The 6,373-nt window shown below is 44.1% G+C and overlaps 1 long non-coding RNA gene across 2 annotated transcripts; it reads left to right on the top strand.

Annotated features, from left to right (window-relative positions):
* The first annotated feature begins 238 nt into the window (after nt 1-238).
* Nucleotides 239-5,576, top strand: LOC108448710. 2 transcript variants are annotated; one of them, XR_001864689.1, is made up of 3 exons: nt 239-1,187; nt 2,759-4,391; nt 5,401-5,576. It is a non-coding gene; the product is annotated as an uncharacterized LOC108448710 (long non-coding RNA). The 2 variants fall into 2 exon arrangements; XR_001864688.1 differs by having other exon boundaries at nt 243-4,391.
* The last annotated feature ends 797 nt before the right edge of the window (nt 5,577-6,373 follow it).

The raw sequence follows: 6,373 nt of genomic DNA, 5'->3' as shown, positions 1-6,373 counted from the left end.
GGGATTGGGGATGGAGGATGGAGGGATTGAGGGGGAGGGACAGCTCTGAGGGGGATGGAGGTGGAAGGATTGGGGGTGAGGGACAGAGGATGAGGGGGATTGGGGATGAGGGACGGGGCTGAGGGAATTGGAAGTGAGGAGACGCGACGGCGGGGACAGGTCTGAGGGGGATCAAGGCTGCGGGAACAAGGCGTGAGGGGACGGGTGGTCAGCGGATGGGGGATAAAAGGATTGGGGATGAGGGACAGGAATGAAGAGACGGGGATGAAGTGGGGGACAGGCTTGAGGGGACGCGGACTGTCAGTGATCGGCGCTCAGGGGCACCGGCTGCGGCCCCGGCACGGGGAGGCTCTTCCTCCCACGGAACCGACAGAGGGGAAGGGGAAAAACCCCAAAATTTTCTTTTGGTTGTGTTTTTTCGAAATTGCGAGGTGTGGGGACAGGAAGCGCGGGCGGCGGGGAGGCGCAGCCCGGTCCCTGCGGGGCCCGCGGCGGTGGGAAGCGAGAAGGAGCCGGGGCGGGAGCGGAGCCGCCTCGCCGTGGTTACAACAAACCGGTCCCGACGCCTTTGTTTCCAGGCATGTGTTCAGAGAAACACAACAGCACTGCCGAACGGGGGCAGGAAAAAGAGCGTGGATGAAAAAATAATATTCCCCCTTCACCGTTCGATTTTAGGAGCTGGAAAACACTAGGTGATACTGTCAAAAGTATGTTTTTAAAGGATAGAAAACTGCCTCAATGACAGTTTTTATTTGAACATGCTGTGACTTATCAAGAAGCCCTGTCCTTTACATAAAGCAAAGGAAGGCTCAAACCCTTCTTAATTGCCAAATAATTTTGATGAAATGAGCACGAACAAGGGAACAAGCTGGTGCATCCCGTATCCCAAACACTTTCTATGCTGATTTTTTTTGACTCAGAAGTCAACCACTGCACAGACAAGTGTAGGATGCTGTGCTGCTCCAGTCCTTGATTAAATCCGAGCAAGCAGTCCCAAAAGCTGCCCATTCCCAGTTCCCCGGCGCTGAGGAGTTGCCTATTGTGAATGTGTCACTGCAGCAGCAGCCAGCTGGCACGTCAGCATTTCCATTGCAAGCCTATTTTTAAAGGTCTGGAACTCAACCATGGAAGACAAATGTTTTGGAGTGTGTACTGGGAATGTTTGTCCTTCAGAAAACAAAAATCAGGTGAGAAAATGGAGGATCAAAGTCACAGGTAGTTAATGTTGACAGAGAATTTATGCTTTAAATATAGAACTGTTCAGGCTGGGTCACTTTAGTTTTGTTATGGTAGGAGTGTGTGAACATGGAGCTTTTACAGCAATTAAGTGACAGGAGATGAAGGGACGAGCCCCAGCTCTGCAGGCTGCTGGGGCACACACAGCGACATCCCAGTGCCTCTGCTGGTGACCCCTAATGAGCCAAATGGCCAAAGCTTCTGTGAGATTAAATCTGTATGCACTTGAGCAGTGCTATCAGACAGATCTTAATTTAAATATAAAGGAAATCTAGTGAGAAGTGATTTTTGAAAGTTCTTGGAGTGCTCAACAAGAACTTGTGTCTAAAACTCCCGTGGCAGATGCTGTTTTCCTGCATCTGACTTCTCCCATTGCTCCAAATAATAACAGGCTGCAAACAAGTGTTCTGCATCCCCAGGGATTTGAGAAGTTCAGAGGAAAGCAATAATTAAAGGAGTTAGGACTGTTATTTGTGTCAAAGGCTAGAAAAGGGAAATTATTATGTATGTAGATATAAGAAAAAGTAAATTCAGAATTTTTGTTACTCTAGGTCTCACAACCAAACAAGTAAAAAGTATTCAATAAAAAGGCAACAATATGTCACAGAAATGTAAAAATTAGCAAGCTTCCCCTCAAATGCTGTTTTTCAAAGAAATAAACCACCAAAAATACATTAGCAAATCACTGATTTAGGAGGACCAGGACCTCATGTCTTGGGTTTCAAATGAATATTTAGATATTATATAGCTGGATATTAATTGCCCCTATTTCCAGAGCATCTAATCTGCCTGTAGGGGTATCAGATCTCATTTGGTGCCCAGCTTTCAGCTGGGGGTATCACATCCCTGCTGTGCAATTTGCAGCTGAATATTCCTGACATTTCAGCACCTTCATCTGTTCAGCCTCAGCAGGTCCTTGTATGAGCAGCATGAGAACCTCTGAGGGATTTTGATTAGATGAAGAGTTCCAAATAATTAGTTTCTTAATATAGATTCACTTCAAAATTAATTCTATAGCATGGTAAAGTTGCTGAGAGTAGTATTTTACTGAGCCTAATAGGAAAGGAGTAAAAAGAATAAAAATAAAAATAAAAATAGTAATAAATGGGATCTGCAGCCAAAATTCAGCTTGTTCAGTATGACTAACATGAAATCCAAGCACTCAATTGTCCCTTTTATGCACCTGCAGCCACCTGACAGCACCCATACTTACTTTACTTATTCAATTTCCCTGAAAATCGTCAATCACACACTTGAACATATGAACAACAGCTTATTTACGAATTTAAAAAATCCCTGCACATTTCCTGCATGTCATTCCCAGCAGGACATTTCTCAGAGAGGCCAATTACAGACTGATATTCCCTCTCCAGTTTTCTGTTAATCTGCAGCTACCCTAAACGAGATTATTTCAGAAGAATCCTTCAAACTTTGAGTTCATTCACCCAGAAAGTTTTTCAAGAAAGGAAAAATAAGAATATTATCATCAGGCCAGTGTCTTTTGTTCCGCTCCTTCCCCCAGGCGGTGACACTGAACCCGAACCACGGCAAGGACAGCAGAGCTCCCCCTGGAAAGCCAGGGAATAGAGGAATATGTGGATAGTGCCTCATTTAGCAAGAGCTCAGGAAGGAAACTGTGCAAAAAGCAAAGCTTGAGGAAGCTGCCCCTGCCTGTTTCACTCTGCTTTTACAACGCTGGTAACACCGCTGAAGGGAACAGGTACAAATTTGCCTTTGGGGATCCAGTTCAAGGCAGGCTGAACTCTAGGATCGATTGTGAAGGTGGTTTGGGGGGATACAGTTAATTTCTCAGGGCGAGTTTATTCAAGTTCATCGTCATTTCGCCTTTAATCCGTTGTACAATACGATTTAAGCGCATTTTCAGAGTCAGAGCAGCACAGCCCTGCCCTGTTGTGTGGATGAGTGCTCGTGGGTACAAAGCACATCCTGTTTGTGCCACTCGCTCTCCTACGTGGAGGAAAAACAACTGTCCTGATGCAACAAAAAAGTGTCCTTGTATCCTTGAGTCCCTGGCAGAATTGTTCCAGAGGAGGGACTGCTTCACACAGAGCGTGGGGAGCTCTCACATGGGCTCAGTGGGACAGCTGTGGCCATCAAAATGTGGAAATCCTCTACACACAGAGGAAATTGCTCAGGTCCTAAGGAGGTAAATGCAGCAAGATTTTCACAATTAAAGATACTGGTATCCCAATATCAAACATCTGTATGCAGATGAAGTTATGGAACAGCATCATGACAAAATCTTCAGTCAATGCTATATGGTCTGAATATAAAACGAAAATATGAGAGTCCACTCCCCACCCTGTATATTCTGATATTTAAAATCTGCATCTAGAGCCAAGCTCAGAGGGGTGTGTGTGTATTCACAGGGATGTGGTATCAAATACAGTTTGACTTTGTTAAGCAGTTTATTGTGTGCTTTGCCCCATTGCGTGGAGCCACTCACAGGAGGAAGCAGCCGGAATCATTCTTACTTACACTCTGTTGTGGTTATGTCGGTGCACGAAGTGCGAGGGAAGAGGCCTGTAGTGAATCCCTGCCTCAGCTTCATTATATTTCTCCATCTCATCTTTGTACTTTCGTAGCAAGGTTTTAAAAGCTCACTTAGGGATAAAAAAAGGAAGCCAATTGGAGATGATGCTCCCAGATCAACACCTTAAGAAAGATCTACTATTTCATTCTCACCGTCAAAGCAAACACATTTTGGGGGATATTTTGGAACCACAGGACAGACTTAGCAGCAAATTTTGCCACATTTGTCCAAAATGAGCTCAAGAAATATCTCAGCCATATGGAAAATACAATGAATTTATCTCTGCTGATCACAGAGCTTTGACAGTAGAGGATGAAAACTGCAGATAGGCACAGTGAATGAAGATCCTACTAGACTTTTTTATGCTTATATGTACTTGCTTTCACTTAAAACTTTTACCTTTCCTTCATTTTGAAATGCATTTTGAAATTAAATGTCCTATAGTTTATATTTTTCCCCCAGACTGAGTGAATGCTACAAACCAGCCAACTGACACATCTCAGTTCTTCTCTACCCTCAAAGGAAAATCTAAATTAAAGATGCAGTATCCTGTCTCCACCCTGGCCAGGAAAGCAGATGCCAGACAGAACCTACAAACAGGGTAAGCAATAGCTAAAAATACAGCTCCAGATTTGTGTTCAGGCTCAAGCAATTCAGGTTTCATGAGCCAAGGGTGAGATCCTGCACAGAACACTCTTGTTGGATATTTCTTCCATCAGTTTCCCCAAGCTTTCTGGAATATCTACATTTACAGTGATCATAACACCTCACAAATTCCACCCTTATCACCAAAGTACCTCACTCTGAGCCTGCTGCTTAGCTTCACCTGGTGTTCCCTGGCTTTATATTGCAAGGGAGAGGGATTAATCCCCCTCTGCACATTGTTTGGGATTTTACACCGGGGTATATCCATCCCACCTCCATCATCCCACCAGGCACTGCTCCGTTCCCTCACTCAGAGCTGAAGGGTGGGGAAATTCCTGTTTCTCTGCACACATTTTCACTATATATATATATATATATATAATATTTGGAATAAACATAAAATAGTTGTCAATAATGTACACAAATTACGAAGAGAAGGAAAGTAATGAGCAGCCATCAGCTCCCCAAGTCCTGTGGGAAATGACAAGGGACTCAGAGTAAATCACAGGCCCACCACGAGGGCACAGCAGGGATGGAGTAAGGAGGGGGCTGGTTTTACATCCATGAGTGACACTGCAGGGATGGACACTCAGGCTTTGTGTGCACTTTTGCAGTCTGACCTTAGGAAAGCCCAGCAGAGACCACAGAAATCCTTCAGCCTCCATGTAATGACTCAGTGAAAACCCCAAGGCCCAGCTTTGTCCAACCTCTTCCTAAGGACTCATAAACCAGAATTTCTTTGGTAATTCATCTCTTTCCAAAAGCTACTGAAGGAAATATGACCAACTGTATTTCTCATAGAAACTCCCAAGGTTAGCTGAGCCAAGTGCAGTCAGAAAACGTAATTAAATCCTGAAATAAGTCACTGCAGCAGTGTGCACACACCAACAGATGGCAAATCTACCACAAGCAATTGATCCTTTTTTTAAAAAAACTGAATCTCACATACTTTTGTCTTTTCCCAGAACTTGCTTCATTATATTTCTTCAAACCTGATTTATCCTTGAAGCTAAAACCAAGCCTGAAAAATCCAACTGGAATTCAGAGCGAATTTTGCCTCAGAGCACAGAATAAACCACCATGATGTTCCAATATGCTAATGTATCAACAATGATGAATACTTAAGGGATTGATTGCATCCAAAATCATCGTGATCTCCATCTTCAGGGAAGTTTTTGTGACAGCAGAAGGTGTTACTTCTGCAATGAGAGAGAGCCAAAGATGTTGCCAGTTCCTAACTTTAGCTAGGAGCCCACATACCATGCCTCAAACCAGTATCCTAATCATCTCAGGTGAAAATTCTTCCCATTTTGGAAGATTATAATTAACTTCCTACTGAGCCATGCTTAGAAATATGCCTCAACCTGGAAGATTAAATAGGAACTTAGTATCTGTCAGAAATAATTCAGCAGTAGCTGTTTGTGTCTTGCAGTATAAAGATACCAGTTTAAAATTATATATTTAGAAGTTGTTTTCTCCTTATTGTGTAACAAAAGGACTTGACTGGATGAGTAATAGCTGCATTACTGGAGCAGAGAGGAGGTCGTGAATGCCACTTCAGGAACGTTAGTTTGGGTCTTCAGATAATTGCTGCAGCAGCAGTGAGTGCTGAAAGGGTCCCCACTCCTGGAGGGACAGAGATCCACATCCTTCCAGCCTACTGCTGCTCTGGGACTCCTGGGGGTCACCACAACTTCACTGCTAATTCCTCTCCACTAAAATCAAGGTTATTTTCAAGCTGTCTTGACTTTGCTCCTGTTCCAATTGGGGCGCAACTTGACTCATCAGTTCTTTATTTGGAACACACATCACATTTCTGCACTTCATCAGTTCTGCTCCCAGTGAGGTCACTCGTTTGTGGCCATTCTATACTTCCTGCAAGTGCCCAGCTCTCAGTTTCACCTTTTCCCACTGCCCTGAGCTTGGAGCCACCCTTCA

Source organism: Corvus brachyrhynchos, unplaced genomic scaffold, assembly GCF_000691975.1.
Source record: "Corvus brachyrhynchos isolate BGI_N302 unplaced genomic scaffold, ASM69197v1 scaffold220, whole genome shotgun sequence".
Classification (NCBI taxonomy): Eukaryota; Metazoa; Chordata; class Aves; order Passeriformes; family Corvidae; genus Corvus; species Corvus brachyrhynchos.
This window is presented reverse-complemented; position numbering and strand designations above follow the sequence as displayed.